Below are 22,473 nucleotides of genomic sequence, written 5' to 3' on the forward strand. Positions count from 1 at the left end.
ATGACATTTAGCCTTCCTATCCATGAACATGGAATATTTTTCCATCTTTTAAGGTCCCCTTCTATTTCTTTTAGTAGAGTTATGTACTTTTCTTTGTATAGGTCTTTTACATCTTTGGTTAAGTTTATTCCTAGGTACTTGATTTTTTTAGTTGCTATTGAAAATGGTATCTTTTTCTTGAGTGTCTCTTCAGTTTGTTCATTTCTAGCATATAGAAACATTACTGACTTATGTGCATTAATCTTGTATCCCGCTACTTTGCTAAATTTGTTTATTAGCTCTAGTAGGTGTATCGTTGATTTCTCAGGGTTTTCTAGATATAAGATCATATCATCTGCAAACAATGACAGTTTTACTTCTTCTTTTCCAATTTGGATGCCTTTTATTTCTTTGTCTTGCCGGACTGCCCTGGCTAGCACTTCCAGCACAATGTTGAATAACAGTGGTGACAGCGGGCATCCTTGTCTTGTTCCTGATCTTAGAGGGAAGGCTTTCAGTCTCTCACCATTGAGTACTATGCTGGCTGTGGGTTTTTCATATATGCTCTTTATCATGTTCAGGAAGTTTCCTTCAATTCCTACCTTTTGAAGTGTTTTTATCAAAAAGGGATGTTGGATTTTGTCAAATGCTTTTTCAGCATCTATTGAGATGATCAATTGATTTTTCCCTTTCGAGTTTTTAATGTGTTGTAATACATTGATTGTTTTTCTTATGTTGAACCATCCTTGCATGCCTGGAATGAACCCCACTTGGTCATGGTGTATGATTTTTTAATGTGTCTTTGGATTCGATTTGCAAGTATTTTGTTGAGGATTTTTGCATCTATATTCATTAGGGAGATTGGCCGGTAGTTTTCCTTTTTTGTAGCATCTTTGCCTGGTTTTGGTATTAGATTGATGTTAGCTTCATAAAATGAGTTAGGTAGTGTTCCATTTTCTTCAATGTTTTGAAAGAGTTTGAGTAAGATTGGTGTCAGTTCTTTCTGGAAAGTTTGGTAGAATTCCCCTGTGAAGCCATCTGGCCCTGGGCATTTATTTGTGGGAAGATTTTTGATGACTGATTGGATCTCTTTGCTTGTGATGGGTTGGTTGAGGTCTTCTATTTCTTCTCTGGTCAGTCTAGGTTGTTCATATGTTTCCAGGAAATTGTCCATTTCCTCTACATTATCCAGTTTGTTGCCATACAGTTGTTCATAGTATCCTCTTATAATTTTTTTTAATTTCTTCAGGATCTGCAGTTATGTCACCTTTTTCATTCATTATTTTGTTTATATGGGTCTTCTCTCTTTTTGATTTTGTCAGTCTAGCTAGGGGCTTGTCAATCTTGTTGATCTTCTCAAAGAACCAACTTTTGGTGATATTTATCCTCTCTATTGTTTTTTTGTTCTCTATGTCATTTATTTCTGCTTTAATCCTTGTTATTTCTTTTCTTGTACTTGGTTTAGGATTGGTTTGCTGTTCATTTTCTAGCTTCTTCAGTTGATCCATTAGTTCTTTGATTTTGGCTCTTTCTTCCTTTTTAATATATGCGTTTAGTGCTATAAATTTCCCCCTTAGCACTGCTTTTGCTGCATCCCATAGGTTTTGGTATGTTGTGTTCTCATTTTCATTCGTCTCTATATATTTAGCAATTTCTCTTGCTATTTCTTCTTTAACCCACTGATTGTTTAGGAGTGTGTTGTTTAACCTCCAGGTATTTGTGAATTTTCTAAGTCTCTGATGGTTATTGACTTCTAATTGTATTCCATTGTGGTCAGAGAATGTGCTTTGAATAATTTCAATCTTTTTAAATTTATTGAGGCTTGTTTTATGTCCCAGCATATGATCTATTCTGGAGAAAGTTCCATGAGCACTAGAAAAGTATGTGTATCCTGGTGATTTGGGATGTAATGTCCTGTAGATGTCTGTTAAATCTAATTCATTTATCAGATTGTTTAGGTTTTCAATTTCCTTATTGGTCTTCTGTCTGGTTGATCTATCTATAGGAGAGAGTGATGTGTTGAAGTCTCCCACAATTATTGTGGAAACATCAATTGCTTCCTTTAGTTTTGCCAGTGTTTCTCTCATGTATTTTGTGGCACCTTGATTGGGTGCATAGACATTTACGATTGTTATTTCTTCTTGCTGAATTGCCCCTTTTATTAGTATGTAGTGGCCTTCTTTGTCTCTCAAAACATCCCGGCATTTGAAGTCTATTTTATCTGAGATTAATATTGCTACACCTGCTTTCTTTTGGCTGTAGCTTGCATGAAATATTTTTTTCCATCCTTTCACTTTCAGTTTCTTTGTGTCCCTGTGTCTAAGATGAGTCTCTTGTATGCAACATATTGATGGTTCATTTTTTTTGATCCATTCTGCGAATCTATATCTTTTAATTGGGGAGTTTAATCCATTTACATTCAACATTAAAACCGTGAAGGCATTTCTTGAATCGGCCATCTTATCCTTTGGATTATGTTTGCCATATTTTTCCCTCTCTCTATTAATATCCTTTATTGTACCCATACCGAATCTCTTTAGTACTGAACCTTTCTCCAAGTCTCTCTGTCCTGTCTTTGTTTCTCTGTCTGTAGGGCTCCCTTTAGTATCTCCAGTAGGGCAGGTCTCTTGTTAGCAAATTCTCTCAGCATTTGTTTGTCTGTGAAAAATTTAAGCTCTCCCTCAAATTTGAAGGAGAGCTTTGCTGGATAAAGTATTCTTGGCTGGAAATTCCTCTCACTCAGAATTTTAAATATATCGTGCCACTGCCTTCTTGCCTCCATGGTGGCTGCTGAGTAGTCACTACTTAGTCTTATGCTGTTTCCTTTGTATGTGGTGAATTGCTTTTCTCTTGCTGCTTTCAGAACTTGCTCCTTCTCTTCTATGTTTGACAGTGTGATCAGTATATGTCTCGGAGTGGGTTTTTTTGGATTTATTCTATTTGGAGTTCGCTGAGCATTTATGATTTGTGTATTTATGTTCTTTAGAAGATTTGGGAAGTTTTCCCCAACAATTTCTTTGAATACTCTTCCTAGACCTTTACCCTTTTCTTCCCCTTCTGGGACACCAATGAGTCTTATATTCAGATGTTTCATATTATCTATCATATCCCTGAGGTCCATTTCGAGTTTTTCAATTTTTTTCCCCATTCTTTCTTTTATGCTTTCATTTTCCATTCTGTCATCTTCCAGGTCACTGATTCGTTGTTCCACTTCCTCTAGTCTTGTACTATGAGTGTCCAGAATCTTTTTATTTTGGTCAACAGTTTCTTTAATTTCCATAAGATCATCCATTTTTTTATTTAGTCTTGCAATGTCTTCTTTATGCTCTTCTAGGGTCTTCTTGATTTCCTTCATATCCCGTACTATGGTCTCATTGTTCATCTTTAGTTCTTTGAGTAGCTGCTCTAGGTGCTGTGTCTCTTCTGGTCTTTTGATTTGGGTGCTTGGGCTTGGGTTATCCATATCGTCTGGTTTTTTCATATGCTTTATAATTTTCTGTTGTTTTTGGCCTCGTGGCATTTGCTGAACTTGATAGGGTTCTTTTAGGGTTTGTAGACCTATTGAAGTCCTTATCTCTAATTTATCAGATCTACAGCTTCGTGGAGTACACTTTCTCTAACTAACCAGCAGGTGGCGTCCACGAGCCACCTGTTCTCCACAAGCCAGTTCTTCCCTGCTTAGCCTTTTTGGTGAGTGGGGGAGTGAGTCTTGTGGGGCCCAATTGGTGTACCAAGCTTGCGTGTGTAGTTGGTGTTGCCTGCCCTGTATGTGGGGCGTGTTTCTGGGCAGTCGGGGAGGGGGGGTGGCCCTAACAATCAAATCTCCCTGATGATCCTAGAGTTTTAAAGCTGCTGCAATAGTCTAATCCTTCAGTTCAGTCCTGCCACAGTTTGTCTCTGCCACTGACCCACAAGTCTTTGGTATTGGCGTATGGCTCCTGAGACTTGCAAGTGGGCCCCTCTTCCAGGCTGTGCACCCCGGGTCCTCTGTTGAGGGATGACTGTGCTATGTCACAGGTGAGTGCCGTCCCCCCAGGGCAGTTCTGGGCTGCTGGGCTGTGTAGGGAGGCTCCCAGTCTGCTCAAATGATGGCTGAATGGGGCTTTGTTAATTCACACTGCTCCCCCTTCCCAGCTCTGGGACATTCAGCTGAGGTTGCAGGGAAGGCTAATGTCCACGCCCAGTTTTGTGGTGTGTGCCTGTTATTTGAAGCACTTCCGTCACACTGGGTTGTCTGGGGCAGCTCTGGGCTATGGGGCTGGCGATGGGCAGGAGTGTTTCCTGTCCACCAGGATGGTGGCTGTGAGCGGACACCCCCCTTTTCTTGGGAAGTTGTGTTGTTTAGTGAATTTTCTCAGCCACTGGATTATTGCCTTTTGTCTCAGAGCTCTCTTAGTTCTGCTCTTGACTTGACGTGCCCAAATTGCAATTCTTTGAAGCTTTCTGTATTGGGCTTCTTAGAGTAATTGTTTTAGAAAAAGAAAAAAGGATTTAAAAAAAAAAAAAAAAAAGGCCCTCCTCAGAGATCTAATGGGTTATTGAAATGCTAATAGACAAAGCAACCAGGGCCATTAAGGAAAGGTCCACAGGGCAGAGAGATCAGCTTTGCTTCGGGATTTGCATATGCGCCTCAAGGCCTGAGCTCCACCCTTCCCCTTTCTGTGTTCACCAGAACTCCAAAAATCCTCTGCTTTTATTTTGGAGTTTTTCGTGTTGTTTTTTTTCTATGCCTGTCTCCTCTCTGCTGGGCTGGCTGCTCTCAGAGTCTCTGGTGTCTGGTCTCAGTCTATCTATGGTTGGAGTTTGAATCAGTAGAATGAGTTTCCGATAAGAGCAGCCACTGCAGTTCTCCCTTCTCCTTCCCGGAGCTGACAGCCCCTCCTCCCCCAGGACTGAGCCTGGCAGGGAGGGGCGCGGGTCCCCTGGCCGCAAAAACTTACAGATTTCGCTGATCTCAGCAGTTCCACGTTTTCATGAGTGTTGTATGAAGTATGCCCAAAGACAGATTGCTCTGTGGTGTCCAGTCCACGCAGTTCCTGGCTTTTTACCTACTTTCCTGGAGGAGTAACTAAAACTTACAGCTCACCAGTCTGCCATCTTGCCCCGCTTCCAGTCCTAGGGTTTTTAATGCAACAAGATCTTTGCACATGCTATTCCTGCTGCCAGGAATGCTCCTCCTCCTTTACCTGACTAACTGCTATTCATCATGTGGTTTTTACGGTTAAGATGCTGCAACAGAAGCGGAAAGAGCCCAGAGGATGGCCAACTGATTTTTGAGTAGGGGGTAAAGACTACTCAATTAGGAAGGAATAGTCTCTTCAACAGACGGTGTTGCGGAAACTGGATCTCCATTTGCAGAAAAAAGGAGGAGTTCCCCTCCCTCACACCTTATACAAAATTCAACTCAAAATAGATCAAAGACCTACATACAAGAGCTAGAGCTATCAAACTCCTAGAAGAAAATGTAGGGAAGCATCTTGTTTTAGGCAACAGTTTATTAGACATTATACCCAAAGCATAAGCAATAAGAGAAAAAACAGATAAATGGGACCTCATGGAAATTTAAAACTTTTGTGCCTCAAAGGATTTTATCACGCAAGTAAAACAACAACCTACCCAATAGCAAAAAATACTTGGAAACTGCATATCCAATAAGGGTTTAATATACAAAATATATAAAGAAATCCTTCAACTTAACAACAAAAATACAGACCATCCAATTAAAACATGGGCATAAGATTTGAATAGACATCTCTCCCAAGAAGATATACAAATGGCCAGAAAGCACATGAAAAGATGTTCAACATTAGCCAACAGGGAAATGCAACTCAAAACCACAATGGGATACCATTTCACACCCATTAGAATGGCTACTATTTAAAAACGGGGAAACAACAAGTGTTGGAGAGGATGTGGAGAAACAGGAACACTCATTCGTTGCTGGTGGCAATGTAAAATGGTGCAGCTGCTTTGGAAGACAGTTTGGCTCTTCCTCAGAATGCTAAATATAGAACTGCCATATGATCTGGCAATCCCACTACTCGAAAAATACCCAAAAGAATTGAAAGCAGGGAGACTCAAACAGATATTTGCACACTAATGTTCATAGTGGCTTTATTCAATTGCCAAAAAATGGAAGGAACCCAAGTGTACGTCAACCATTGGATGGATAAATAAAATGTGGTATACACATACAATGGAATATTATCCATCCATAAAAAGAAATGAAGTCCTTCTCATACTGACAACATGGATGAACGATGAAAATATCATTGTTGAGTGAAGTAATCTGGACACAAAAAGACAAATGTTTTATGATCTCACTGATTTGAAACAATTAGAATAAGCAAACCCATAAAATCAGAATCTAGAATATAGGTTATCAGGGGATGGGGAGGGGATAAAGAATGGGAAGTTTAGGCTTAAAATATACAAGGTTCCTATTTAGAATGATGGAAATGTTTTGGTTATGGATGGTGGTAACGGTCACACAACATTGTGAATGCAATTAACAGCACTGAAATACATATCTGAATGTGATTAAAAGGGGAATGTGATTATATGGCAACAGAATAAAACCTTTTTTAAAAAATCCATGGAACTACAGTACACAAACAGCAAACCCTAAGTTAAACCATGTAGTTAATAGTATAATTATAAAAACATGTTTTCATCAATTATTACAAATGCTCTACACCAATGCAAGGTGTTAATAATAGGGTGGTATATGGGAATTCTGTAGTTTTTGTATGATTGTTCTATAAACACACAACTTCTTGAATAAAGAAAAAAAAGTGGAGAATCCACTTTGGCAGGTGTTCGTGAGCCAGTCTGGAAGTGGTGCACATACAATTTCTACTTGTGCTCTTGTCAATAAGAACTCATATGCCGACCCCTAAGTATCTGTAAAGGAGGCTGGATAATAGTTAAGCCCTGTGGCCAGGAAGTAGAGGAAACAGGCTCAGTGGACAGCTAGGCAGTCTCTGCCACAATGGTATATACCAAAATGAAGAAGAAAAATTTTTTAATTAAAATTCTAATTACAAACCTTCTTTATCCAATCCTAAATCAAACATCTTTAAGAGACTCCTGTTAAGGAACACAAAATTTATCCTAAATTATATTGCGTTTTGTTTTAAAGTTCACAAAACCACCTTTCCTTTTTAATGCTTTATAGTTTGTGTTTTTAATATCATTTAAGCTAGTTTTTCCATCAAATAGATGAAATTACGTAATGGTCCTATCTTAGTTTTGAAAGGGGCCTAGTTCTTATTTCCCAGAAAACTGGGAAACAGAGGATGAAAGGCTTGGTCAAGGTCACACAGCTACTTGCAGAGGTTGCCCTACAGAACTATATCATTTTTTAGTTAGAAGCTTTAACTTCCTCAAGTAAAATGCCCTTTATGTCCTAAATATAATTTGAACTTTTCTAAAGTCTGTCTTTTTGTTTTTTTTTTTCCCATTTCTTCCCATTAGGGAAATTGCTTATACTCTTTGTTCAAGGAATTGACATCTCAAAGGTCAAAACAGCCAAAATAAAAAGAACTTACTTAAGAATTCTTTTCACCCATACCTGGATCCTAGGAGCATTCTGCTCTCTTTTAAATTGAGAAACAATTCTGAGCCTCTCTCATTTATCCCAAGACTTCTGAGACTGAATGAAGTAGAGTAATCAGTTCACAGTTTTTTGAGTAATTGAGACTGTCTTTCTAAAAATACGTCAGCTATATCCTGCTTTTTTTTTTTTTTTAATGAAGAAATCTGGTCAATTGTGTGTTTAAAAAATTAAATCCCAAGTGTACAGCCCCTTCAAATGTTTACTGAGCATTTATCATGGGCCAGGTGCTGTGCTAGATGCTGGAGATATAATGACAAGCCAAACAAATACACTCTCATTCCATTTCCTACAGTATGTCAAACCACTTACTCTGACCACCCTTCCCACCAGAAAGAATTCAAAATGATGTGCAAAATTTTTTTCCTTTTTAGAAAAATAAAATATATATTCATAAAAATGTAGATATATGTTCATCTCAATGAGTTTTCACAAACTGAGCAGCACCCTAAATAAGAAACAGAGCACATTATCTGCACCACAGATGCCCACCAGTTACTAGTCCCCCAACAGCACCCACAATCACCCTGACTTCTAACAGCATAGATTAGTTTGCTGATTTTGTATCAATGGAATCACATAGTATGTTCTCTTTTATGTCTGGCTTCTTTAGTTATGCTTGTGAAATCCATTCATGTTGTTGCATGTAATTGTAGTTAGTTCATTTCCATTCTCCACAGAGTATTCCATTGTGTGAATATGCCACAATTTATTTAGCCATTCTCCTGTTGATGGGCAATTGTATAGCTTCCTGTTCTAAGGCTATTATGAATAGGGCTGATGTGAATATTCTTATAAATGACTTTTGGAGAATGAATTTTATATGCATTTTCATTGGGCGTATACCAAAGAGTGGGATTGTTGGGTCATAAGTTATGCTTATATTTAGCACATACTGCCAAACAGTTTTCCAAAATGGTTGTACCAATTTGCATTCCTCCAATCATTTATGGAAGTTATTTTATAAAGTATTTTTTAACTTTAAAATTCATCAATGAAAGGGAAAATAAGTAAGGAAACTTCAGAGGCCAAAAATTAATCGAAAGCAGAAATCCAGAAGTACATAGGGTCTTGAAGTCAACTTCCACCAGGTAGCATTTGCTGAGTCCACATGATTTGGGGCTTGGGATTTCATGGCTTTAAGGAGATAAGATACAAAGTGCCCAAGGCAAGGGTGAACTAGAAATAAAACTATTCTCTAAGAGCACAGCAAGAAAACTGCCTTTCTTGAACCCTGACACTGAGTAGAGGGAGGTGAGGAGAAATCTCCCCTGAAACTTCCATAAACTGCCCTTCACAAGGGTCTGTAAACCAAATTTCTGTTACCTCAGAAGTCTGGAAAATCTCAAGACAAGAATTTAGTTTAAAGTACTCCTGAATGGGTAGTTCACCCAAGGAATCTAGCAAAAGAAAAAAAAAAAAAAAAATCCTCCTTCAAACCAGACCTCAACGAAATTTTCAAGTATTACCTGAAGAATATGAACTCATGATCAAAAATCACAGGACATCCTGGAAACCAAGATACCATAAGCAAGAGCTATCAGAAACAATAAACACCAGTATTGGAATTATCACACAAAGAATATCATCACTGAGGTTTCCATAGTAAATGGTTTCTGTTTCTATCACGTAAGGACACTGTTATTTTGTACTTTTCCTTTACTTGGATTGGAAAGGAAGCTCATTAATTGATTTCCTGTTTCTTTAGCAAAAATTAACCTACCCAAATATTTTCCAACTTCAGTCCTTCATGTACCACCTTCATGATTTCTTCCATATTGTGGTATCATTACACTATTTTTTACTCAATATTTTATCTAAATTGACTCAATTTTAAAAAACATATAGTCCTACTTTATCAGAGGCCTAAGTAAAAATATCCCCAAGTCATCATTTTGATGTACAAATTGTGTTTTTAATATAATTTAAAATAAATGCTTAACTATTAACATTTCAAATATTTGTCCAGGGACTATCTAAAATCATCTCAAGCACTACCAGGGTTACAAAAACTGCACATTACAGCCTGGAGCAGACCACATGGAAGAGGTAAATTTCATTTTTAGGGAAGAAATAAGGAAGGCCAAGATGCAGGCTAAGGAAAGAGACGGAGGAGAAAGCACAGATAATATGGGGCAGATAAGGGGCATCTGAAATGACAAGAAGGGAAATAGCAAGGAAATACCAAAGACTGATGTGCCAGTCTGAATGTATTATGTCTCCCCAAATGCCATTATCTTTGATGTAATCTTGTGTGGGCAGAGGTATCAATGTGTTGATTAGATAGTAATTCTTTGAGTGTTTCTGTGGAGATGCACCCCATCCAACTGTAGGTGATAATTCTGATTAGATAATTTCCATGGAGGTGTTGGCCCACCCATTCAGGATGGGCCTTATGAGTGGAGCCATATAAATGAGCTGACAAACAGAAGGAACTCAGTGCAGCTGTGAGTGACATTTTGAAGAGGAGCTACAGCCAAAAGGGACACTTTGAAGAAAGCACAGGAGCTGCAGATGAGAGACAGTTTGAAGACGGCCGTTGAAAGCAGACTCTTGCTCCGGAGAAGCTGAGAGAGGACAAATATCCCAAGTGCACCTAAGAGTGACATTTTTGAGGAACTGCAGCCTAGAGAGGAACGTCCTGGGAGAAAGCCATTTTGAAACCAGAACTCTGAAGTTTGTACAAATCAGCCACATGCCTTCCCAACTAACAGAGGTTTTCCAGACACCACTGGCCATCCTCCAGTGAAGGTACCCGATTACTGATGTGTTACCTTGGACACTTCATGGCCTTAAGACTGTAGCTGTGTAACCAAATAAACCCCCTTTTATAAAAGCCAATCCATCTCTGGTGTTTTGCATTCCGGCAGCATTAGCAAACTAGAACAATTGACTTACCTAATTTACAGGTATGTCTAGGAACTGACATATCCATTGACTGTTACATATGGAAGCTGCCTTAGGGGTCAACAGGTTCAGCAGTTATCCACTATGTTTGCATTGCCACATACTTAGCAGATGATGCTGTCCTGGCTGACACTCTTGGGCTGAAAGTCCACCATTATGTCTACCACACACACGTGAATGCAAAATTGTTCAAATGTATTTTTAAGATAAAATTAAAATTCACAAACTTCTGTTCTTTGATACTATCTTCTTCAAATTACTTTCAACTCATTTCATAACTCAAGATATAATCTAACCCAGTCATCCCATTTTATAGGTTAGGAAAGTGATATCCAAGAAGGTTGATTTTTTGGGTCTTCTTCCTTCACTCCTAGCCAGAGGGCCCTATGGTCTCTTTGCTCAATGAGAGGTTTAAACATAATGGATTTGGATTTTAAGCCAGTTGTCACATTTCCTTAAGGAATAATCTCTTCAAATAATGAACTAGATCTTCTACCAGTAATCCAAAACTTTTCTGGTCTAAACATGTCTCCCTAAGGGTAAGAAAGCCTCCATTTGACTTAAGAAGAGCCACCTTGGGAGGAGATATTTGGGTCCATTTGGCTTCTGGTCCCAGCTCTAATGCAGCACTGCCACCGCAGTACATGGAGAGCAGTCTGACTGATTTGGCCCAACCAAAAGTTCTCTGACTATAGGAAAGCAGTCAGAGTGGGGGATAATTTCAGAATGCAGCCAAGCTAGTTTGCCATTCTACCATTCGCCTATTTGGGCTCATGAAAGCTGGTAAGCTAAGTACCTCTCCATGGTGGCTTGGGAGAGTCCACGTAGAGAGGAAGGGAAAGTTAAAGGCTTCCCAGTGGTTCCCTTGTCTTACGATCACTGTCTTCTCTACTTCTCAGAAAGAAACATAACAAATACCATTCAATAATAGCTTTCACCAGAGCCCCAGAGTTCCACAGCACCGGGGAGGAATATTCCCACTGCATCAGAAGTCAAAACTCTGCTGCCAAAGGCACCCAGTCATATGAACGCTCCCACAAGTCTCCATCCTCGTTTATAGCTACCTTCATGATAGCCCACAGGAGCCTCTTGCTTCAATCACAAATTATACATTTCTAGGAATGCCACTTTTCTCTTCATTGATGGCAATTTCCAGGAAAGAAGGTTTTTTTTTTTCTTTTACTATACTCAGTAGAAGTCTTGATACTGACATAGTTCATAATTAAAAATCAAAGTAATAAAGTGACATTCCCAAATTTGAATACTGGGTACAAAATGTTTAATTGCCAGTTGTCCTTGCCAAACAGCCATTAAATCACTAAGATTTTCAAAAGAGTGGTTAGATAGGACATTAAAAACGCACACATTTAATTTTATTTGAACAAATTTTAGAACCTTAAGACAAGCCACAAATACTGAATCACAATTTTTTTTTTTCTTTTCACATTTTATTTACTGGAAAGTTATTTAACTGCCCACTAATATGCAAGTGGATATATAACTCTACAAAGTCCCAAACTAATAGGGAATATCATTAAAGTTTTCTGGGTTTAAGATGCTCGTCCCCACAAAGATATATAAAAGTGAGGACACCAGAGAAGGTTTTAGTGCCCCACATGACCAACACCCAGTGTGTGAATTCATATGAGACAGCAAGGTGTTAATAAGTAAATTATGACTCTTCAAAGAATGAAGGTGCCTGAAGTCAGCTTCATTTTCAATGTCATTTCCTTTCCCACAGTACTGTCTGTTACACAAGTGGGAAAAAAAAGTAAGATTAAACATGTTCGATTTTTTTCTCTTGACTCCCAATATCTCAAAAAACTAGAAGGTGTAAACACCATCTATTGCATCAAAAGATATATTCATAAAAAATTAGATTTTGTTAAGCCCTTGTCCTTTTTTTCCTAGGGTATTACTGGTGAAATATAATGGAACTTTAAATATAGATGCTTTAGCCACATATTTTATCACCCTTGATTTTAAGAAATAATTTGAACTGTTATATACTCTTTATTAGAACATGGCCAAAAAAAATTTTCATGTTCCAGAATTCTTTATTATTTATAGAGTGTGATACCTTTTTAGTAAGTTGTCTTAATGTAGAAAAGAAATTTAGGTGTGTTCCTAATGTATTTTTTTAACTGCTGGAAAGATGATTTTATTGAACCAGGTGATAAAGCAGTTAGAATTGTTTATATTTCAAGCACAGAATCTGTATTAAAAATAGCCCAGTTCTACGTCCTTCTTTCTGTATTGTCTCCCAGCACAAGGGAAAAAAACACACTCCCTAATATATTTTCTGGGCGCACTCTGTAATATTTCCTTTGCAAAGGTCCTGTTCATATTTGTATCTTATTACTTTTCTTATACTGGATTTATTGATAGATTCTAACAAAAATATGATTTCAGTATATTTACTGAACAAAATTCAATAAAACAGACCCCAATTCAATTTTTTTCATCAAAATGGAGAACAATAAAGAAACTAAAGTCCTCAGTTCAGACACATAGCATCAAAAAAACTTATATTGTTTAAAGAAATAACTCAATAAGGGGGAAGTGATAGATATTACTTAAAGAAGAACATTAGCTTTGTTTATTTATCTATGTTTGTAATGATCCTGCCTGTAGCTTAGTAAGTGACAAACATTTTCTGTGTACCTTGGTTATTGAATCTCACATAAATGCAGTCATCTTCCAAAAAGAGAAAAAACTGTTTGATTATGCATTGTGAAATGACCATGGTCCATATTTACTGTTAATAGTCATTTCATGTATTCAAATTTAATTTAAGAGAATTCTTAAGGACCTTATTGAGTCTGTTCCCCAGATTATTTTGCTATTGTGCCACTATTTTTCATAAGTTAATCATGTTTATGCTCTAGCATGTTTACCAAGTTTTTGTATTTTGAATTTCTAATGTCCTACTTTTGAAGACCGATTACAGAGGATTTTCTTCATTGACCATTAAGTAAAGGGTTGAAAAATAACTTTAGTTTACAATAGAGTTTTAGTTTAATGGATGGGTGTATTCATTATTTACCTGTTTTCAATCTCTTGTGCATTGCCTAGTGATGATTATAGTTGTTTTAAAGATGATCCTCATTTATGGTCTATTGCATCATCCTGAGATTTAGTAATGATTTTAGATTTTCCACCTAAATTACAGGGCACTTTCCACTGAAAATGGTAAACAATATTACAAACTAAAAAAAAGAAGTAATCTGATTTCTGGGAAGAGGGAGCCCAGTGAAAGATGTGTGCTTTTATAAGGATGGACAATGGAAAGCAAAATAATAACTCCTAACTTTGATTGTTCAAATATATTCTGCAATACAGAGAGCTGCATGCAGGCTGGAGCAGGCATGGGGCAGGAAGGTTAAGTAGAAGAGAAGGCACAATACTTCAGATTGGCAGTAGACTGCAGCAAGAATAATCTAATCAAAACGAAATTAAATTATCTCGTCCCAGGGCAGGCTCCTGGGGCTGCTGCATTGAATGCTAGCAGAGCTCCTCCTAGACATTTTTCCCCAGTCAAACTCACATGATGAATGCAGATGAAATTTGAAATATGAAAATCTGAAATAATTTATGGAAGTTGTCAGAAATTTGGCCTGCTTGTGGTGTAATTTCCTCTGAGACGAGGCAGGCCGGCTCACTGCTGCAAGACTTAGAGCGGCTGCTGGCCTTCCAGTGGATAGATCAACCCCTTTAAAATGCTCTGCCAGACAAATTACAGCTCATTACACACAGCCTTGCACCATGCCATTATGTCAGAGGAAATATTTTTTCATTTGCACAAATTTGCTTGGAATTCTCATATTTATTTGAGCATCCATTATCGAATCCGAACATTGAATTATCCACAATTATTTTCTGGGTACGCGGATGTTTGTGTATACGGAATGGATGGTGACTGCGGGGCTATAAAAATATTACAGTGTGGCTGAAAACCCCACGTAGTTTGCAGCTGTGTTACAAAGGGCATTGTTTGACTGTTGAAAGAGAATTGACTTTTGTGAGGATATTTACAAGATTCATTTTCTTTTGAACATACTTTAAAGGAGACGAACACTGCTTTTAGTGACTCTTTCTCTGCTCTGTGGTGTATAAGGATTACAAATTATTTGTTACACCTGTGCAGTTTTGTTTTTTTTTTTGTGATGCTCATTTTCATGTTAATCAAATAACTGGCATATATTCTTGAACAAAGCATTTGCTGGAACCAACACTGCCCTCCTGAAACTCATTCTTTTGCCATTTTTCTTTTAATGTCACCATGGCAAAACTGGGTTCCATTGCTCAGAAAATGCTGCAATATAATCACAAAATGAAATAATGGCCTAAAAAATAAACGATGATATTTACCTACTTGATAAAACTTCATACAAATCTTAGTTACAAGAGTGCTTGTATTACAGCTTTTAAATTTTTACTGTTGTTCAGCAAAATAAATCCCTGCTTTATGTAATATCTCTAAATTGAGTGCAGTACTTCTCAATATTATTTTATCCAGTCACTCAGGCTGCTATCTAAATACCTCATCAACCTTTCCAGTGACTAAATAATTAAATGCTATTTATTGACTTGTTGACATTTCAGTTCTTATGACAGGTGTAGATTCAAAAGAAAAATGCAATCATTCTTCAAAGTCAACTTTTCTTTTTCTTGAAAGCTTTTAGGCACAGATAAAACAATTTGAAAAAATTCTAAGGCAAGTATACCTTTAATATCTCACCGTGATTTTGTAAATCTGATTTGATTCCAACAGAACAAGATATACTTTCTCTAAAAGGATTCACTTGGTTGAAGGATCAGTAGCACTTAAAATTCAAGGTGAGTTAAATGGCTGTTCATATAACCTATTATTTTTCTAGCTATAATAAACAAACACTAATATAATGTATTTTCTTAAGGAAAAAATAAAATAAATTCTATATAATATAACCAATGGCTACCAGAATTTGAAGAAAACAAAATTGGTTATCAAAGTAATAGAGGAGCTAAATTCCTGGATTAAACCAAAGCAATTGCATTCTATACTTCAACCCTCCTCCAAGATCCACTGCAGTGTTGGAACATGTCGCAGCCTCCCCAGCTTCTTACTGCAGGAAACTTTGTAATAGCACTCAAATAAAGAAAGAAACTGGGTTGGAGATTATTGCTTTCATTGTGCTATTGTATATGTGTATTATATAGTCACTCCACAGTTTGACACAATCAGTTGAATGTGGGACAAGACAAATGTTGTATATGACAGTGGGGTAGTATTGAAAGATGACCCCATATCTAGAGGGCTAAGAGTTATGGATGCATTGATAGCTGCTCCTAACATTTTTGAAGCGTGGCTGTTAAATTTTGCCTGCTGGCTTCTGGCTGGAGGCTGGCCTGCCTGGGCAACGGAGCAATTGAATGGAACTGCAGGCAGCTTTTTTTCAGTAGACATCAAGGAACTTTGTTCTTCCTTTATTATGACTGACCACTGACAGGAGTGGCTTCTGAAGAAAGCAAGGCAAAAAGGCACATTGAACATTTCCCAGCTAATCTTTGTTGTGTGTTTTATTCACTTCCAGTGGGCAATTATTTTTTCTTAAATAACTGTTTAAATTATTTAAAGACACATTCCTAAACCAGAATGAAAATCATAGGAAAGATTGAGAATATGTAAAACAAACATTTTTCATAGGGTAGGATCTACTAAGAACATAGTTTACAGAGAAAATAAGGTAAATACTGTTTCTAATAGACCTGTGGGGAAATTATATAATAAAAAGTCCCACAAAAGTGTATTGAGAATACTTGAAAGCAGGTCTGTGAGTGACATTTGTTATCAAAAGTAATAAATAGAAAGATAGTCCTTGAAAATATGGGGCTTGTTTTATATGTGCAAAAGAAAATGAATCATATAAACATTAAGTTTCTGGGTTTGAATGAATCATATAGTTAAACAATTGCATATCTAAGTTCTCTCTACTAACATTACAATGACAAACCTCTTTTTATATACTAATTTGAGAGTACATTTTAAAAGTGGGAAGAAAGTTGTTATTCACAATGTGTATAAACATATTTGACACTAAGAGCAAAAATCTTTATGTCTGCTGGTGTTTTTGACCTAGTGACCTTAAAGCTTTATTAAGAGGTCCGAAGAATTTGGACTTTTAAGTTAAGGCCATGGGTTAAAGTTTCTTTGTGTTGATTTGTTTTTTACCATAGAAGGTATAAGAAACAAAAATTAAAATAATATGAATGCAGCTATCCACAGCCTCATTTAAATATACAAACAAAATTCACCTGCATCACTATCAAACGTACTAAAACTGTAGCCATGTAAATATCAAACATCAATACTTCCTACCTATGAAACTCTATAGTCATATAGTTATGTAAATCCTAATGTTTATGAAATTCCATCTTGCACTTGAACAAATGCAATTTTTCAGTCACCATAGCTAGTTATTTTGTCATTTCTTTCCAGATTTCCCTAGAGATCCAGTGAGGACTAAACATATAAAAAGTTTCATCATTTTTATTCCACACCAGCCAGTATTCAGAGGAAGAAAGAGGAAAATTTTTCAGTCTGCATTTTTAAGCAAATAAAATAATTCTGAAAAATTGTAAGTGTAAAAGAATAGCTATGCAAATATGTATATAACCTTAGTAATGATACTTGGACAAGCTAATAAAATAATATATATCATGAAAAGAAAATTAAGTAAAATTCAGCCTCTGCAAAATTTAAATGCAAATTTAGACTCATTCCCTTGGCCTTCCTTAAAACAAAGTAAATGAGGCGGTAATGATCACCTATTTTCTCTTCTAATGAGAAAGAAAACAAAACTTACAACAAAGAGAGAGAGGAAAGGAAATAGATATATATTTTACAATGTCTGGTAGAGTTATGTTTTTAAAAACTCACTTTCAGGAACTTTTTCTCATAAGTAACATATTTATTATGATTATGACAAAACATTATAGAAACAGTTATGTACTTAATTTAAATGCTGGGATTTTCCCCATATTTTCTCCCTATTTTAAAATCATTTTGTTTTTTAATGTTTAAGGTACAAAAATGCTGATTTGCCCATCTGCATAAACCTAGTTTAAAATGTTTCTTAAAATCCATTTAAACAGTAGGAAGCTTGGAATTATAAAAAAAGACAAGATGGGCTTTTCCTACATTGCAGCTAAATGAAGTCTACCTTTCAGGTGCATCTATTTCCAAAGTGTATTAGAAAATAATTGCATAAAAATTGAACCATGTTTTGTCTGGAGGACTCTGTAAGCCCATTGCCAGCAGGGTTTCCATTACAGCTATGGAAGTTCCCAATCCATCAAAGGTTCTGGGAACCTCAATCAGAACTTTAGGCCAACTTTGGGGGTGCTCGTTATGCTCTATCCTTAGCTTGAGTAACAATACCAGATAGATCTATTTGATATCAAAGGCCCAGAAACACACAGCAAGCTTTTTGTTTCAAAACACACAGAGGTATCTTTTGTTCATAGACAATGAGAAGGTGAGAGCTAAACAATTATTTAATCAAGAAAATAAATTTAGTTGAATACATTAGTTTGACCCCAAGATCTTTCTTTCTTTCTCTCAAAACCATGCATAATTAGAAGTATATACTTTACAATAGGTAGTCATTGTAAAAATACTTTTAGGAAAAAAGTTTCACATTTGTCAAATGTCGATTCAGCCAAATTATATGGGTAATTGTCTCAATTTTACAACTCAATTTGGCAAATGATGTGGCCACAAAGATTTTATGTGAATGATACTGACTTCAGTTAAATGTGTTTTTAAAAGATTACGGTTTTGTATAATCTCAAACAGGTCTCTAATCGTGTTCAAGATTAAACTTTTAAGGCCTGAGCTCATGTTCTTCCCCAAAAAGTTTTTGTGAGCATCCAATATTTAGGAGCTCAAGGAAGAAAGAAAAGAACTTACTTTGACATAATAAATGTAGGAGAGTTTTCAAAGGAATAGTCACAGACATGAATGTATTGTTAAGAAATTGATCATAAAATTTCTTCTAAAGAATCATTAAACAATGTATTCAAAAATCCCTTTTAGTAATATGTATTATTTTATAATCAGAGATGAAAAGTTATTTTTCAAATACTTCTCCTTGTCTAAAGATGTTGAACCACAATTTTCCATCTCTTTTAAATGATAAATTCATATGAATTTATTTATTAAGTTCAACTTGCTTGTATTATAATAAATAATCACCCAATAGACAGGACGTCTATCCTCCAGGAACTTACCTTCTAACTTCAAAGTTCAGGAACAAAAGAAGTAGAAATGGTCTGCAGTTGACAGGTTAAAATAGTGAAAATAAACAGAATAAATTCTTCATATTATGCCAATACTATTTGATATGGGAGAAGGCTAATGTCCAGGTAAGTTTGCTTTTTCTTTCAAACAGAAGTGGCAGGCTTTTCTTACCACCCTGTCTATAAATAGGGCTCTCACATCTTTGTGGGCACCAGCATCACTATCAACAGTCCTTAAAACATAGAGTAATAAAATATAGCTAAGCCCATGAAAGAGAAGTTGAAAATGAGTTCTAGTGACTAGAACTTACAGATTGATGGTATAAATGAACAACTGTGCCCAAAGTATGTCCCTACCAAAACCCAAAAGTACCATTACTTGGATGGAAAAGTTCTTTAACCCTTCCTTACCTACAAGGGCTTGTGAATTGACACTGGGTTGCAGAAAAGAGAGAATGGGTTTGCTCACCAGCTCCTGAGGCCCAAGAGGGAGAAAAGGTAACATTTTCTTCTAACTGCCACTCTTTTTTAGTGGGTCTAAGTAGCTTAAGTGGAATGCATCTCCTGTTGTCAATATATTTGTGTTGGTTTTGGAACTACTGCTTCTCCAACTATTGTGCACATATAATTCTGTAATTATTTCTGGCCAAAGGACTGTTATTTTCTTTATTTGTTGACTGCAAGAACCACCGTACATCATCCTTTAGAAAATAATATGTCTAGAAAAAAACTAATTGGTTTTGTTTTTACCCTAATCCAATGAATTGTGTTTTATTTTAGTTGTTACAGCAGAGAAATAGAAGGTTTTTAAATTAAAATTTGCCATTTTAACCATTTTCAAGTGTACAAGTCAGTGAGATTAATTACATTTATAATATTGTACTACCATCACTACCAACCATTACCAAAGTTCTTTTATCACCCAAAACAGAAACTCTGTACCCATTAAGCAATAACTTCCCATTCCCCCTCCCCTGGTCCCTGGGAACCTCTAATCTACTTTCTGGTCTCTATGAATTTGCTTATTCTAGATATTTCATATAAGTGGAAACATAATTTTTGTCCTTTAAGTTCTTGCTTACTTCCCTTAGCATAATGTAGAAAGAATTTTTTTCACTGAAATCCATGAGTGGATTGGGGATTTTCCCCCCTCTCTTTCTCTCACTTTCATTTGTTCAAATTACTGCCTGCTAACACATGGGAAGGGGAATTGGAAGGTGCCCTGACATTGAGGTAGGCTTCCAAGCCATGGACTTGGGTGATTCTTGGGCCTTTGGGTCTCTCTTTCTGCCCCAGTGAATGGAATGCCCCAGTTCATGCTGAGTGTCTGGGTATCTGCGACTGCTGGTCAGCCCTTACTAAGCCAGAAGAAGAGGGAGAGGTAGTCTCTCTCTCTCTCCCCACCCCTCGCCTGTCTCTCTGACTGTGTGTGCGCGTGTGTGTAAAAGAGAGAGCAGAGATTTGCCTTTCACCCTCCCCACTTCCTCTGCGGCCCTCCCCTGCTCTCTGCGGCTGGTGGCTTAGTGCATGAACTCATTAGGTAACAACAGAGCACCTTCCCTCCCTGTTTCCTCTCAATGCGTTTGGGCCACAGCTTTTGAGGGAGCCCAGCCCTGCCACTATCCGGCCTTTATCACGGGCTGTATAGGGCTTTATCTGGAAAAGCCTGGGCTTTGCCCCTGGATTCATCAATCATTTGGACCAGTTCACATCCCCTTCACAGTGTTCCGCCTCATTAAACCCATCAAGGGCGCTAAGGAGAGGGAGTGGGGCCCAGGAATGCCAGCGCACTCCTTCCCACTGCTCTATATGGCCAGGGATGAAAAAGGCTGCACAAACATAGGCGAGAGGGTGCATAAGATGACTTCCATCACCACCAGATGCTCAGGCCTCACCCTTCTCACTGGCCAGGAGTCTGCTGCAGGAGATTTCTTAAAGCTGAACTTGGGAAATTAAATGATCATCCCAGACTGACAAGCATGCCCTCCTTTAGCCTTACTTCTTAAAGAATTCTTTTTTTTTTTTTTTTACTGGTGGAATTAGAGAGAAAATGTCATAACTTTAGAAAGTGGAGTGTTTTAAGACTGATAGATGCAAATGCTGGTTGTAGAAAAGTCTGGGGACCTGAAGTCAGGAAACAAGCCTAACATTGAATTTAGGGCCTTCCGGGGCATATGCATCACTGAAGTGCCATCTAGGTAACTTGGGCAAAACCCAATTCTATATTTAGGGAAGGGAGGCTTCCACAAATTTCTGAACTGCTATTCTACTAACTCCAGACTCAGATTTCTATTTTTAGGTTTACATTATGATTATTTTATTTTATTTTATATATGAATACATTATGAAGAGTTTTCTTGCAGATTGTTTACTTCACAACAGCCTTTCAAGATTGATAGAGAAGGTATCATATTATCAACATCATTTTAAAAGTGAAAAAGCCAAGACTAACAGAGATTGAACTTAACCAAGACCATGTTCCTAGTAAGTGGTGGCCTTAAACTCCATCCCGTTTCCCTTACAACTTTGTTGACATGGCGAAGAGAAGTTCAGGAAGGGGTACTGTTTGTGGGTTTTTGTGGTGTGTATTAGTGTGTGTGTGTGTCTATGTGTTTGTAATAATGTCTGCGATATTATATCAGATATTTAGATACAATTGTACTTCCCACACGGTCTTCCCCAGCCCATTAGGAAAAAGAAGAGAAGGAAGAAGAAAACACAAAAACCCAGAACTATTACCCCTCTGGCAAAATCAGTTTGTTAGCACCAACTAAGGGTAACAACTAAGCGTAGAGGAAAACATGCATTTAACTTATAGGAGAGAAGCAGGGTAGGATGTGGAGAGCAGCATGGGAGAGAGGCAGGGAGGAAAAATGTCATAACCTTAGAATGGCCTCAGCATCCAGTTTATATGACAAGACAAAAAAAAAAAAAAAAAAACAAAAGCCAAATTTACAGTGCCACCAAAACTCAGAGTAAAGGTCTCTGAAAGATCTCCTATACCCACACAACTATTTTATGAGCCAGATACCTTCATGGCAGTGAACGTGACCCCAAGTCATGTGCTATTAATTTTAAGAACTGTTGGGAAGCTAAAGTAAGAGAGAGAAGTCACCTCCCCAGCTCTGGCCCCTCCCACCAGCCCGCTACTACCTGCACCAGGAAGCTCCTACTCCCGGACCAGATGTCCCTAGGCGACCTCCGCGGAAATCCCAGGGTAAGAATGGGATTACAAAACCCTAAACCATGCCGGCGGCTTGTGAATCCCAGCGAGCGCCCTCTCCAGCCCGCAGCCCATGCACCCCGGGGCCCTTGCGCTACCGCTCCAGTTCCATATCCCACAAACTCATCAGCACTGCGCTGATGCCCAAGCATGCGGATATTAATAATCAGAAAAGACCCGGCGATTACAGCAAGAGAAAGTGCTAAATGTCAGGAGCCCGAGCAGGATTTTTAAAAGGCAACACACCGAATCCAAGTCTGTAGTTTAACTTTTTTAATAACGATTTTTTTTCTCGGCTGGAAGCTCGCACCGAATCCTGGAGGAATTGCTAAATCAGATTAAGGTTATATTTTGCAACAGACTGTATGGAGCAATAAAGGAGAGCGCGCGCGGAAATGGGACTTCACCCATCAATTAGATCTCTATTAGCAGCCAATGCTGGCTTCACCACAGGAAATGTCACGTC

The sequence above is a fragment of the Choloepus didactylus genome, chromosome 3 (genome assembly GCF_015220235.1).
Source record: "Choloepus didactylus isolate mChoDid1 chromosome 3, mChoDid1.pri, whole genome shotgun sequence".
In the NCBI taxonomy this organism is placed as follows: Eukaryota; Metazoa; Chordata; class Mammalia; order Pilosa; family Megalonychidae; genus Choloepus; species Choloepus didactylus.